The following is a 16,571-nucleotide window of genomic DNA, read 5'->3' on the forward strand; positions in this document are numbered from 1 at the left end:
TGGGAAGATGCAATATATCATTAAACCATTGCATAATGTTGCAATGGGTCTGCACATATCGCAATTATATGATATATATATATATATATATATATATATATATATATATATATATATATATATATATATATATATATATATATATATATATATATATATATATATATATATGGCAAATTTGCATGTTTTAGCACACCAAGGCTTAGAGCCCGAAAATCTGAAATACACTAAAAACATGCTTCAGAGCACTTTTGGCAGACTTCAATATTTATGCACCCGAACTTATATGTTTCGTTGGGTCCAGACATATATTTCATTGTGGGGGGTTTGGGGTGATGGCACATAACCAAACCCGCCGATTAAAATATCGCCGACAGATTCATATTTTGCCTTTATATTCCGATATATACATATTTCTCCGCTCTGATAGTGTATTCAGATGTAACTATGATTTCCGCTTTCGATAGTGTAAATGCATATGTATGTATATGAGTCTTCTGCCTCCAATAGTGTATTTACATACATATACACTATATTGCTCCTAATAGCTCTTGATAGTGTATTCTTTGGCATTCTTTGCCATACTTTGCCCTGATAGCTCCTGATAGTGTATTCTTTGGCATCCATTGCTCCGATAGCTCTATTTTCTTCCTTCGATGGCTTTGTTTTCTTCCACCGATGGCCCTGTTTTCTTCCTTTGATGGCTTTGTTTGCTTCATCTGGCTCATCCGATAGCTCCAATAGCTCTGTTTGCTTCCTCCAATGGCTCTTTTTACTTCCTCTAGCTCCTTGAATATTGCCATATTGACATCAAAGAAATTCTATGTCAACAATATCTCGAAATGCAGGAACATCAAATGCTTGTCAAATCATATATCTCAATGATGGGTTCTCTAAGAAATTGATCAGAGCTTCAACAACATTGTCTTTGAGCTCTTATGATTTATTTTGAAACAATGACAAAAGTATGGGGACGTTCCTAGCCTTTGTTAAAGCTAGCATGTCAACACAATCATAACTCAATTGTGCAACAATGCCAAATTCGTTCTCTCTAACATCGTCATTCTCATCCTCCAACAGTATTAGAAGTAGAGGGATTACACTTGAAGCTCTGACAACATAGACAAAATGCTTGTAACTAGAGAGATCCTGGACAACATCCATTGCTGCAACATTTCCTTCAACATTGGAACTTTATAGCATCCTCACTAAGTGCTCCGCAATGGCTATAACATTCTCTTCTGCAAATGCCAATATAAAAAAGACATCTTAAATAATTTCTTTCCCTTAGGGATTGGTTCCTTCAAGCAATTCCAGAAAGAGGAGAATGGCACCAGCCTGAGCAATGGGACTAAGATAATCAACATGTGCTAATATTATTCAAAGAGCATTCCTGACAACAGTATTTGTAGCCAAATCATTTTCTTTTAGAAGCTCAATTAAAATAGGAATAGCACCTACATTCACAAGCATCCTTCTAACCCTTTTGGTGACTCCTAGCTATCCAATTTCATGAGCTACCCTAACTCTAGATGCAATCCTGATTAACATAATTGACTTGATTAACATGGGGATTCCACCCAAACCAGCTATTTCTCATTGAATGTCCTTCTAGTGTGTTAATGAAGTCAATATTTCTGCAATGATTTTCTTTACGTCATTATGGGATGAAGCCATAAGATTCATTATTACTTGTTCTACACTCCTAGCAAGAATTACTTGATTACTTTGTGTACATACGACAAGCTCCCTTTAAGCCTTGTCCACCACCCTTTTCATTCTCCATTTAGATTCTAGCAAGGGTATTACAAGGATCAGAATAGTTCCATAATCTCCAATAGTAGAGCTCAAATGATCCCCTGTACATGCAAGCCTTCCCAAACAAAAGGAAAATGTCTCTTGAATGGATGGAGACCCAGCATTAGAGGGAAGACATAGAAGGGCAATCAAATGTTGAATTGTTTGTTCTAAAATTTCCTCCAGAGCAAATTTTGTTATTCTCCCAAGTGTAATTGTGGCTCTAATTTGCACTAATTCCCTATGAGAACTCAACAATTTTACAAAGACCTTAACTCCTTGTTCCCAAGCCCACTGCTCGTGAAGTCTTTATCATGTGAAATAGTAGATAAAGCCATGGGGTTGATTGGGCTTCATGTTGTATATAGTTTTCTATTCAATCCTGATAACTGTGATACTCTGAAGAAACATTGGGAAAAGATTGCCTCTCTATTTGAAAAAAAAAATGAGTTGAAACCCTTACGATTGGGAGCAGAATTGTCTTCATTGATCCTTGATGAGCATACCTCTATTGAATATTATGTTGTCAAATTTTGGTCATTGGTTGCAAAACTGAAAGGATGCAGAGACACCAAATAAGACAGTGAGTGCGTTTTCCTAATTTTATCCAAGCTAAAGGGTGTGTTTCAGGTATTTTCTTCTACATTTTATTCTACAATGGATGCACTTGGTGATAATTTAAAATTTCCTTCTTTTGAGTTATTTTGTGAACGCTTAATAGGATAACAATCTAAGTTTCAATAGTTAGATGCTCATTCTAGCTCAACGTTTCAAAATCTTGTAGAACATATCTCAAAACGAAAATCCAAAGCTAGTCCTCAAAAGAAGAAGGATTCTACTCAAAGTAGTGAGCCTCCCTCCAAACCTCATCAAAATTAAAATCCCCCTCCATAATATTCCAAGATCAAAAGGTCTTTCTCAAAGCCATGGGAGAAGAGGTCAAATGAAATTTACAACTTTTGTGGAGGATAAGGGCATCCACAATCGAAGTGTTATACGAAACTTGAAGCATTGAGTGAAGCGATGAAGCAACATAATATTTCAATATCCAAACCATCTTCATATGGTAGAGGGCATGATTTATCTTATTGAGCTTTACATGCATTGTCAGATAGTTGGATATTTGAATCAGGTGCATTTCATCATATGACTCATTCTAGTAATTTTCTTCCATCTCCATTTGATTGTAGTGTTTCCAAGATTGTAGTGGGAGAATATTCAAAGCTTGATGTTCGTGGATCAAACACTGTGTACTTGGATGATGGTTGCATCAAGAATGTTTTTCTTGTGTCTAAAATCTCCACAAATTCACTTTCTATTTATCATATCTGTCATTCTAGGGATGGGAGAACAATTGAGTTTTCTCCCATTGATGTAGTCATTCGAGAACTACAAGATCCAGAAGTTGTTGTTGCATATGGACAGGTAGGTCATAGCTCTCGATTATAAAGATTTTCAGGTTTTGAGCCTTCTTTTGGTAACTCTTATATTTCACATTCTAATTCATTAAGTAATATTTGGCACGAAATATTTGGACACCTTAACTACAAATATTTGCTGAAAATGAATTGTGAAAATCTTATACTTGGGCTTCCTAAGGTGTCAGGCATAGATTCTGTTCAGGATGCATTCTTGGCAAACAATATCAATATCCTTTTCCAAAATGGAAAGCATTATAGGCTATGGTTCCCCTCGAGTTGGTGCATAGTGATCTTATGATCTTTCCAACTCGTTCCGTTTTAGGAGCTAAGTATGCACTTACCTTCATTGATGATTTCTCACAGAGATCTTGGTTATATTTTCTTAAGTTTTTAAAAGTGAAGTCTTGGAAACTTTCAAAACTGTAAAATATTTTGTTGAGAAGAAATACTCTCTTTATATCAAGAATCTAGGCATTGATTATGGTGGGGAGTATGTCGACCAGGCATTCAAATATTTTTGTAGAGAACGTGGAATATTGCATCAACACTCTATTCCCTACACTACTTAGCAAAATGGTGTTTATGAAAGGAAGAACAAGACGTTGAAAAAAATGGCCAATTTCATGATTCAGTCCAAGAACCTGCCATCCTCCTTTTGTGCTGAAGCAGTGAACTATGAAAATTATATTCAGAATCAAATGCCTCATAAAGAAATGTTACATATGACTCCAAAGGAAGCTTGGAGTCATGTCAAACATTATGTCTCTACTTTCAGAGTCTTTGGTAGTGTAGCATAGGCCCTGATTCCATATGAGAAACATAAAGCTATGGAGAAAAAGAGCTAACCATTGTTTTTTGTTGGCTACTGTGAAGACATGAAATAATATAGATTGTTTGATCATGTTACAAAGGATGTTTTGTTTTGTAGAGTTGTTCATTTTGATGATAACTTCAAAAACTCATCAAATCCCACTCTCTCCATAGGTTACCATGATGGTGTAGGTCATGCTGATAGTTCTATTCTTGATGATCAATTGGATGATGAGAATCCTCCTCCTAAAGATGAAAATAAGCTAGAAGACCAACCACTTCCTGCAGCTGATCAACCTGCACAGGAACATCTTAATCAAGAACAAGAGAGGATAAGTGTTATGAAACCAGCTCACAAAAAGATAGAAAAGAGAGATCCACGCCTTAGAATTCAGCCTCTTCGAGGGGGCAACCTCCTTTACATTACATAAATGAACAATTCTTCGATGATACAAATGGAAAAACCTCCTTTCTATATATAGGAGTCTAAGGAGTCACAATATAATCCAGTTGACCTAACAATAATAATATAAAGCCACAAAAATAACAATAGAGGGATTCTATGGGGCACAGAAATAACAACAAGGGGGTAATAGGGGCACAACAATATAAATAAGGGGTATAATTACAATAGTAATGGGGTAATCACTAGTATTATAGGGACCCAACATGCCCCTTTCCTTCAAAAAAGTGTTGTCCTCAACGCTTGAGTAGTTCTGGATACTTCTGCATAAAATTCTCATCCTCTCATGTGGAATCTTCAGCGGATAAGTTCTTGCACTTGATAATGTACTCTGAAATTGATCGATTTCGTAGCTGTCGAGTTCTTGTTTCTGTGACTGCTTCCGGTTCTAATATAATTTTTCCTTCCTTGTCAAGTTCTGGCAATATTGTTTGAACTGGGAGCTTGTCGCCTATAACTTTCTTTAAACATGAAACATGGAAAACTGGGTGCAATCGAGAAGCTGCAGGAAGCTTCAATTTGTATGCCATAGTACCAATCTTTTGCAACACCTTGTACGAACCATAATACTTTGGTGATAATTTATTATCCTTCTTAGCTTGCTTTAGGGACATTTGCTTATATGGTTGTAGTTGTAGGAATACCTAATCACCTACATCAAAACTTCTTTCACTGCAATGTTGATCTACCTGTTGTTTCATTCTATTTTGTGCCAACAAGAGGTTATCCTTTAAGAGTTGGAGGACTTGTTGTTGATGTTCGAAGTGATGTTCCACTGCCTGAACCTTAGAATTTTCTCATAAATATGATGTGATGGATGGTGGTTGATACCCATAAAGTGCCATAAATGGGGTCATTTTCGTTGCTGTATGGAAGGAAGTGTTATACCACCATTCAGCCAGAGGCAACCATTTGACCCATTGTGTCTGTTTATCAAATACAAAGCAACGAAGATATCCTTCCAAACATTTGTTTACTATCTCAGTTTGCCCATCAGATTGAGGATGATAAGATGAGCTATGAGCTAACTGAGTACCAAGACAAGAAAATAATTATGTCCAAAAATTTCCAGTGAAAATGGGATCTCTGTCACTTACAATAATCTTTGGGTTTCCATGTAGCTTTTCAATTGTTTCCATAAATGTAGTAGAAACTGTACTGGCTTTAAATGGATGTGATAATGCACAAAAGTGTGCATACTTGGTAAGTCTGTCAACTACCACCATGATGACACTCTTTCCCTCAGACTTGGGTAAACCTGTGATAAAATCCATTGAAACCTCCTCCCAACGTTGGCTTGGAATGGATAAAGGTTGTTGTAGACCCGGTGTCTTAATTGTTTCAACTTTATTTTGTTGGCAAACCAAACATTCCACCACAAACTTTTGAATATCTGATTTAATGCCATCCCAAAAAAATTCCTTCTTAACCCTGTGGTAAGTTTTTAAAAATCCTGAGTGCCCTCCTAAGGGAGAAGTGTGCAATTCCATAAGAATCTTTTGTTTTAGCTGGGAATTCTTACAGAGGTATAAGCAATCTTTGTACCATAATGAATCATTTTGCGAGCTAAATGTATCAGACGTACTGGAATCTTGTTGTAGCTTTCGAATAAGTGCCCACACTTCTTCATCATTCTTCCATTCCTCTCTTGCTTCGTTTATCCAATCTGGTTGGATAATAGAAATGGTGCACAACAATGCTTCCACATCCTCATCCTTTCTTGAGAGTGCATCTGCCACCACATTTTGCTTCCCTTTTTTGTAGATGATTTCAAAGTCATAACCCAACATCTTTGTGACCCACTTTTGTTGCTCTTCAGAGGATAATCTTTGTTCTAAAAAGTATTTAAGGCTATCATGATCCGTTTTTACCTTGAAGTGTCTACCCATTAGGTAGGGTCGCCATTTCTTAAGTGCATGGAGTATTGCCAACATTTCCTTCTCATAAATAGCTTTGCTTAAAATCTTTCCCTTGATTGGACGACTTTCAAAAGCAATGCGTCTTTCATCTTGCATTAGAACAGTACCAATTCCATTTCCTGAAGCATCACATTCCACAATAAAGGTTTTTGTGAAGTCCGGTGTAGCTAAGATCGGTGCTTGGCACATTGCCTCTTTAAGATGTTCAAAGGCCTTTGTTGCTTCCGGAGTCCATGAAAATGCATCTTTCTTCAATAATGTTGTTAGAGGTGCTGTTATTCTCCCATAATTATTAACAAACTTGCGATAATACCCTGTCAACCCAAGAAATCCTCACAGATGCTTTATGGATGTGGGAATTTTCCATTCCTTAATGGCTTTAACTTTGCTAGGGTCTACCTTAACTACTTCATGAGATACAATATGACCCAAATATTCCACCTCCTGGACTCCAAAGAAACATTTGGATCTTCTTGCATACAATTGTTTCTCCTCCAATAGTTGTAGCACCCTGTCAACCTTTTCAACATGATCCTTCCAAGACTTGTTGTAGATTAGTATATCATCAAAAGATACTAACACAAATTTTCTAAGGAATGGTTTGAAAATTGAATTCATCAAACCTTGAAATGTTGAAGGTGCATTAGTAAGGCCAAAAGGCATGACCAAAAATTCATAATGACCCTCATGAGTTCTAAATGCCGTTTTTGGAATGTCTTCAATCTTCATTCTGATTTGATGATATCCCGAACGAAGATCCAACTTAGTGAAGTAAATTGGTCCATGCAATTCATCCAGTAATTCATCAATGACAGGAATGGGGAACCTATCTTTAATAGTGAGCTTGTTGAGCTCCCTATAATCCGGACACATGCACCATGATCCATCCTTCTTGTGCACCAATACTACTGGAGCAGAGAAAAAACTTTTACTTGGTTGAATTATACCAACCTCTAGCATTTCTACAACCATACGTTCAATTTCACTTTTTTGGACATAGGGATATCTGTACGGCCTGATGTTTGGAGGAACACTTCCTGGAATCAGATGAATAGCATGATCATGATCACACATAGGTGGGAGACCTTTGGGAGTCTCAAATACCTTGGAATGATTGTCCAGGAACTTTTGGAGATCTGGAGAAATAGATGATTCCGATGTGGAAACATCTAGCGAACATAATTGTGCAATTACACCTCTTTGCTCCTTTTTTAGAAGCTTTGTTATACCATTAGAGCTGATTATCTTTCCTGGTTTCCCTGCAATACCCCTTAATTCAACTTCCTTTCCTTCTGTAGAAAATTTGATGAAAAGTTCTTGAAAATTAAAAGCTATTGTACCCAAGGATTGTAGCCATTGGACTCCTAGTACAACATCAACACCTCCCATTAGAATGGAAAGCATTGGGCTAGTCAATACATATTCTCCCATGGATAGCTTGATATCATGGCACCTTCCAGAGCAATTTATTGTTCCTCCATTTGCAATCATCACTTGACACTCTGGTGCTGGATATAGGAAGCAATTCAATTCTTTCGTAAAAATTGCCCAAGTGATAAATTTTTTATGAGAGAAAAGCCATTGATACCATACAAACTGATTTGATTCCAAATATACAGTTGCCATATGTACCTTTTGTGTGTTTTTCACATTATTGAGATCGAAGAACTGCTCCATCTGTAATATCCATGTGGCGAGATCCTTGCCATCAAACTTCCTCATATCGATTTTTGGAATATGGTGGGTCTTCGATCCAACATTGGAATCTATGGAATCATGATTAACATTACTTTTGTTCACATCATGAGTTTCCTTTACAACCTTTTCACCATTAGTAAGTATCTCTTGTAGAAAATTTGTCAAATCTGTCTTCAAATCTGCCATGTCTGTCTTCATATCTGTCTTCAAATTTGCCGTGTCTTTCTTCAAATTTGTCTTCAAATCTATCTTCAAATCATCCATCTTAGCTTCCACGCCATTTATCTTAGATTCCACGCCATTTATCTTAGATTCCATGCCACTTATCTTAGCTTCTGTTAGCTTTTGTGAGCGTGACATGTGTTGCACTTGTTCTTGTAATTTTGATATATCATGTAGCATTTCTTCCTCTTCTTCATGAGTCATGCTAGAGCTTTCAGGTTCCTTACTAGGTGTTTGCATTTTCTTTCCTCAGGGCATCAGTTACCGATAATAATTCTTTACTATGCCCCATGAATTCCGTTAAACCAAGCTTACACAAAAATTAAAAAAAAACTACACAACTTTTTTTCACTTTATAGAAGCCTGATATTTAATCTGATGTATCTCTGTAATTTCGGGTCATCCAGTTCTAAAATTACAACCTGTAGTAGCCTTTTGTGTCCTCTTTCCAATGCCACAAGTCTGACCCAAATTGGATTCTCCAAGGAAGAGTTATGTGAAATCTCCCACAGTGACTTGCTTTTAGACTAGTTCAGTAGAGTGAACTTGTACGACGTGCCATGAGTCATTGTTTCAGCCTTTAAATTGGAAACATGCATACAAGAAACTACAGTCCGTCCTCTTTCTGTACCTTCTTACGAAATTTCAATCCGATCCCCAGAGAGAAATTTATGACGATTTTCCCCAAGTCACCTGTTTTGAATGTAATTCAGAAGTCTGCAAAAAGACCAACTTCCTTAGATCATATCTGCGAAAATATTGCACGAAAAGCTCTGAAATTCAGACCCAAGGTTTAGCACGATTTCTTCTCAAACGGATTTTTTTTTAGACTTTTGAAACGTCATAGAAAAAAAGTTATAGCGAAAATTCCACGATGACCTGTTTGGAACAACGAAACCCTAGAATCCAAAGCTCTGATACCAAATGTTATGAAACCAGCTCACAAAAAGATAGAAAAGAGAGATCCACGCCTTAGAATTCAGCCTCTTCGAGGGGGAAACCTCCTTTACATTACATAAATGAACAATTCTTCGATGATACAAATGACAAAACCTCCTTTCTATATATAGGAGTCTAAGGAGTCACAATATAATCGAGCCGACCTAACAATAATAATATAAAGCCACAAAAATAACAATAGAGGGATTCTATGGGGCACAGAAATAACAACAAGGGGGTAATAGGGGCACAACAATATAAATAAGGGGTATAACTACAATAGTAATGGGGTAATCACTAGTATTATAGGGACCCAACAATAAGCCTTCACTAGAAGAAGCGACTTGAAAGGTATCGCTATGATATATCTAATTTTAGTTATTTTTCTCCTTATCCCAACAATATTCAGCCCAAGACAGTTGGTATTTCTCTTTTCTGCCATGCCATTTCAAAAGATCCCCAACAATTTTTTGAAGTTGTTGGGATACATGAATAGGAATCTGCCATGATAGAGGATTATTCTTATTTGATGAAGACTCACACATGGGATCTCGTTCCTCTTCCCAAGGGACAATAAATAGTTTGTTGCAAATGGGTCTATAGGAAAAAGTATGTTGTAGATGGTATTGTTGACAAGTATAAGGCATGACTAGTGCCCAAGGGTTTCTCATAGGTTGAAGGTATTGATTACTTTGAAACTTTTCCCCTATTGCCAAAATGAATTCCATATGTCTTATGTTGTCTCTTGCTTCCTCACAATGCTGGTTAGTTTATGAGATGGATGTGAAGAGTGCTTTCTTGCATGGAGATTTACAGGAAGAAATCTACAAGGATCAACTTCCGGGTTTCTTACATGGCTCTTCTTTTGTCTGCATACTTCGTTGTTCTTTGTATGGTCTCAAACAGGCTCCACAAGATTGGTATGAGAATATGGATAGTTTTCTATTGATTACAGGCTTTTCTCGTTGTGACTCAGATCCTACAGTTTATATTAAAAGAGAATGAACTAGTATTTTGGTATTATTTATATATGTGGATTATTTTATTATTATTGGGAGTTCTTCATCCATGATATAGAGTGTACAACAACAGTTGATGGATCAATTCGACATGACCGAACTTGGATTTATGTATTTTTTTCTTGTTTGCAGGTTCATCAATCTTTAGATGACATTTTCATTTATCAACAAAATTATGCTTTTGATTTTATTTAGAGATTTGGCATAGCTGATTGTAAGTCATCACCCTCTCCATTTCAGTTAGGTGTTACACTCACTACTAGTTGCTCGTCACCTAGTGTTAATATGACCTTATATAAATATTTGGTTTGGAGTTTGTTGTACTTGACACATACCTAACTAGACATCTCTTTTGCAGTTGGACTTGTCTGTCAATTCTCCAAGGATCCACACGAGAGTCATTGGCAAGAAGCTAAGTGCATTCTTAGGTATATTCAAGGTACTTCAAAGTTTGACATTCAGTAAACTATTGGTTCTTCTAAGCTAGAATATGTTATCGACTCTGATTATGTTGGTTTTGTTGATGATCGGAAGTCTACATCAGACTTTGTTTACCATCTTGGTTCAACTCCTATTGTTTGGTCCTGCAAGAAACAATCGACAATTACATTGTCTTCCACTGAGGCTAATTACCATGCTACAGTCTTGGATAGTCAAGAAGTCCTTTGGATTTGACAATTACTAATGGAGTTTGGATTTCAATAGGAGCATCCAACCACTCTTTGGTGTGACAAATAAAGTTCCATCAACATCTCTAGAAATCCAGTTCAGCATCAGTGGAGAAAACACATAGAGATCTACATGCACTTTATCTGGCAATTAATCCAAGATAGAGTTCTCAATCTGCAATATCTACCTACCGAAGTGCAAGTGGATAATGTCTTCACTAAACCTCTTTCATCTCCTAGGTTTCTTCAGCTTTGTTTGATGCTTGGTGTGAAGGAAGTAGTCTTTGAGGGGTACTCTTGAATCCTCCTACCTTCACTAATTTTTTTTTCTTTGGTTTCTTGTTTCTGGTTTTCTATGAGGTTTCATTGTTGTTGTACATGGGTACCTCACTAGGCCTAGTTTTTGGGACACATTTGTTTGTTTCCTCCCTACATTTCACTTATGGGGGGGTGTTGGTGTTGGTAATTTCTAAAGAAATTAAATTAGTTTTCTTTGTTGTGTTGTGAGTTGTAAGCTCACGTAGGTTTTCTATTTTCCCACTATGGAGGTTATCCATAGGGCTCATCCCATTGTATGTATACACATTCATTTTCTTTTGGGTTTAATAAATTAGAAGTTTGGTTTTGTAGTCTGATCTTGGAGAGTTTGAGACTCTTTCAAGTTCCTCATGGGCAAGAATCAATAATTATTATAATTAAAAAATAAATATAAAATGTAGTTAGCTACCTACCTTTTGAGTGGGATTCGCCTCTGGAAACTTCACCTCTGGCACAAATCCTCAATCCCACTTTTCTAAGTCCACATCCATTTCCTCAGCATCCGATTTTTTTTCTTTGAGACTCTCAAAATCCTGGGTCCAAGCGAATCTGAGGTCCTTTTTGAGCCTCTTTCATTTTTAGGGATGATTGGATCATCAAAATCCATCTGTGCTATAACATCTACCTTGTGACCACCTATGGTCTTAAGATATTTGATTTCCTTGTCATAATCAATGCATTCTTGCTCTCTTATTTGCTTATTTTGTTGGTTGATTTTCGTGTAAGAAAGGCACCTTTTGTCTTCTTTGGTCAAGCCCTTATTGCTTATGCCTTTGGGTTCATCTTCCTCCATGCAATCCTGGACATATAGCGTCATAATACAAGTCAGGGAAGACAAGAGAGAAAAATAAAAATATAGTTGATTTAGCTTACACTGATAGAGAAATGCTTCCTAAGTAGTATGAGGTGCACCAACCAAACAACTTCTCCATCCGATCCTATTTGATGATGGAAATAACATAATGAAACATGGGCTTGAACCTTTGAATCCTCATTTTAGGCACCTTTTTGTGCCTTCCAAACCCCACCAGTAGTCAGGATTCCCTCCAGGCCCCAATACATAATTTGGCAGGAAATCATGATTGATGGATGGTAGTAACCCTGATACGGTTATCTTTATTAGAGGAAAGGCCCATTTTGGTTCCCATTTCCATAGCCCAGTTTCATGACATTTCCGACCCGCCCAGGTAGATATCCTTTAGTTGAGTGCCTCTTTGTGATTTTATAGAAGAGTTTTGCAGTTGTTCACATAGATGGAGGGCTTCGTCTAGGCCATTGACTATTAGTGTGGGAAACCTTGTGCACATCCCCGAAGTAAAACCAAATCACCATGATTGGAGGCACGAAGAATCCAATATCATGAGTCCAACCAAAAGAATCAATCTCATGAATTCAACCAAATGAATTACATCATACTGTGATGTCATGGTCATGCCCTTCCTTCTCCTCTTTCCCGTTGAACAAACCTTTCAAATGGGGGGGAATAAACAATTTTTATATTTGAAAGAAAAAAATCCATGAATGCTTGAATGAAATGATTGTGCTAAATGATCACGTGTTTTTCAAGGGGAATTAAATTCCATTAAATAAAATGTTGAGTCTATTCTTCTATTTAGTGAGAGATATTTCTAGTTATAAATAATTATTAATTTATAAAAAAAGTTTTGTCTTTGTGTCACCAAATATTATTTGCAAGATTTTGGTTGATTTATTAAAAGTGAATTATGGTGATATCAAAACAAGTTTTGTGTGGTTAAAAATTATAGAAAAGTATTACTGTCATGATAATGATCAATCATCATGTCCAACTAAATGTGTGGTTTGATAAGGATAACTAATTTATGGATATTTTTCATGATGTTGAATAGAGGGAGTCAACATGGGAAAGGTAATACTTTGTCTCTCCAATGTTTTAGAAAATTGACGTCTTGTCCATAAACATTAGGGGTGGAAAAATAACATAGGGTCTAGAGATAAGTTTCTTCCAACTTAGTTATACCTTGAACCACAAATTGGTGTTGACCTCATGGATATGATAGAAATATATTGGCTTTTAGGGTAGTCTTTTCATGAAATGAGAAGGGTAGACAACAAAATAATCTCTGTGTGGTCAAAACATATAGTGAAAATTAGGGCAATTTTGAGGTCTAAAATGGGTCTCCTAAGAAAAATGTACAACCAAAATAAACTTCATAAGAACCAATAGGATTCAAGATGATGATGTCAACCATGGGGGGTGATTCACCATTTTTTGAGTAAAATAGTAAAAAGAGTATTTCCACTCCCCAAAGATGCCATTAAGCCTTGATTCTACTGCCAATGGCAGTTGATCACATAACAAGACTATCTTCCATGAGATGGATGTTGGTAAAGCTAGCTAGAAAAGAACTAAATCCATTCTAGGACAGAATTGGGAGGGAAAAACCAAAAAAATGTGCTTGAGGCTTTGAGCATATTAGACTGACCATCTAGAGGGAAATTAGATTGTGGTATCCCCAAGCTATGTAAGTTTCATGCCTAGAGGCAATTCCTAGTATTAATGATCAAATAAAAAATGCCTTTTCAGTTTCATGAGATGGCTTCCACACACTACGAATTCTGCAAAGCCAGGTCTTTTGTTTCAATTAGATAACCTACTGTAATTAATATCATAGCAATCTCAAACAATTATGAACCTAGGAAATGAATCCATATTTCCAGTAAAATGCAGTATTTCTCCTTGTCAGTGTTTACACTTCCAACAAACCCATTCCTATTGACTCCTTTATTTTTCTCTGTGTTTCTTTTCCTTTGGTACTGAGGAGTTTTCATGGCACTGCTACATTACTATTAGTGTTTTGACTGCATATACTCCGTAGTCCCATTAAGATAATTTGGAAACTCATCAGCATTAATAAAATTATCATTTCTTATGATTGAATAAAATATTTTTCCTACATATGAATCATCTCTTGATAGAGGATATAGTATGTCTATGAACTTCTCTAGTGAACTTGAAAGAGTGTTCAAGCTATGGAGACTTTACCAATGTTTTACTTTTGACTAAGTGATTATGCATGCAAGTAATGCAGTCCTAAGTCTACTCTAGAAGAGCCAATCAACTTGTAACTCGACAAAACCTGTGCTATCACCATGGCTAGATAGTCACCATCCCAGCCACAACATAGGGAGTAAAGGCTATTTTTAAAACTAGAGGATGGAATTCAACCATATATTCTTCAATTCAATATGATATATTTTACTAGTAACAAAGACTTTGAGGGGATGTTTACACACTTTAAATCAAACTATAATCTTCTTCTAGTTAAATATGAAAGAGAATGCCACATATAAAGCAATAGACACTTTATAGATATAAAGATTTAATGAATATCGTTAAAATTGTAGATGTCCATCAACTCCTATTATGTTAGAGGCCTGATCAAATATCTCGTTACATTATAATAACATAAACAAAATTAGTGTGTAAGAAACCATAAATAGCTATACATGTAAGATCTCATTGATTATCATCATATCAGTCGAAAACATAAATAGTTGTTGATATCATTATCGAAGGATTTGCAACTAAAAGACAAGAATGGAAAAATCATTGGATATTTTTCCTTTTTTGGTTTGTTTAAACTCTGGTAGAGAAATATCTCTTGCTCTTATGCCTTCAACATGAAAACTATAGCCCCAACAGAGCCCTCCCATGCAACAAAACCTTGAGGATATTATTCCTCACTAGCTAGATCTTGGTCCATATCAAAGGTTGAAATTTCAACCACAGTTTACTACCAGCGAGACCTTCAATCACTATGTAGGCACAAAGTATTCTCCAACTGAAAATCAATGGAAAATAGGAAAGGAAAAAAAAAATTCACCAAAACAAACAACAATGGAAGAGGAATAATGGAAAGAGGTCCATGATTCTAGAGTTGTCCTCTCGTCATGTACAACATGAGTTTGTACTCACAAGTAGGGTCAGAAGAGATGGCCAGTTTGACATCTTCGAGATTAATTCTTCCCCATCCTCAATCATATCAACATAAATCAAATTTCCCTTATGGGTAAATGAGAACTTAAGCACATGTGAGCTACTACATGTACAAATAGGGCAATGTAAGGAGAAATACCACAAGAAAAAAACATTGAAAAGTCTCCAAGGTGACAAAATATCATAGTCAAAAGGAACATGCACGAGCTAGGTGTTTTTTGCAATTAGATCAAACTCACCAGGGAGAAAAGGTGGTGGATTAATACAGACTAAAACAATTGAGAAAAATAGACCTAGTTGAGAATTAGAGTTTGATTTATGATAAATAGAGTGATGACTTATGAATAGATTCTTGTTTCATTTTATTGTCACATGTAGATTTTTTTTTTCAAATAAAGATATCTACTCTGAAAGACATGGTTATTAGAGTGTACGCAACTAGAATTTTACTTGAATTTTATTTTCATTGCCAATGAAATACATATTATGTCTTTACAATTGCAAATTCCTTTGATGCGTCTTCTAAGTATCTTGATATTTTCTTGTCACTACAATAAAAGAAAATCAAGGAAGACATCTCCACCATATTGTGTATTATTGCACAATGAAAATTATAGCAAACAAGAGTATGATGTGCAAGTTCTGATGGAGGTTATGCTAAGAAAGACCCTTGATACTGTTGTTAATATCCTACAAAAAACCTACTACAATGGCCTTGCATCCACAATTATTTGTGCTCAGGTTGATGCTGAAGAACGCTATACACAACTTCAAGGAAATAGCTTAGTTCTATGGAGCTTGCCAATGATGGTTACTGAAGATTTCAGTCATATTGACTTGTCAAGAGAATTTCATACTATGATTAGGGTAGAGTTGTAGGTATGCACATCAATGTTAGTCATATAAGTACAATATGTAAAATTAACTATAGGAATATTAGAATGCAGCCCCTTGAAAATGCAATGCTAATACCTCTATAATTCTGAATGCACATTTATAACTCTCTGTAAATGAAATGAACCAAAGCAAAGAGATCATGCTACTTGTGGTAGTTCAGGAACTTGTATTATGAAGGAAATGATAGAGAGTATTTTATGTCTTCTTTCAATTTGCATGGTTAAATTTTTTGTAGTGCATATCCTTGTCTGCAATTCATGGAAATGTATCTTTAGTTGTATTTTCTAACTTGCAAGATAATTATTTTCCCTTGTAGATAATTTTGGTGACATGGTGACTTGGTCATGGTTTTAGTTTAAAAGGAGTAAAAGATTTCGAGAGGTGTTGAATAGAATCCAGTGAAATTGGGCAAATAATAAAA

At 35.9% G+C, this 16,571-nt stretch overlaps 1 pseudogene; it reads right to left on the reverse strand.

Annotated features, from left to right (window-relative positions):
- Nucleotides 1-810: 810 nt before the first annotated feature.
- LOC149144807 (uncharacterized) lies at nucleotides 811-12,091 on the reverse strand (annotated as a pseudogene).
- Nucleotides 12,092-16,571: the final 4,480 nt, after the last annotated feature.

This window comes from Pinus tabuliformis, chromosome X (genome assembly GCF_031772625.1).
Source record: "Pinus tabuliformis cultivar Carrire ecotype Pingquan chromosome X, CPIR1, whole genome shotgun sequence".
NCBI lineage: Eukaryota > Viridiplantae > Streptophyta > Pinopsida > Pinales > Pinaceae > Pinus > Pinus tabuliformis.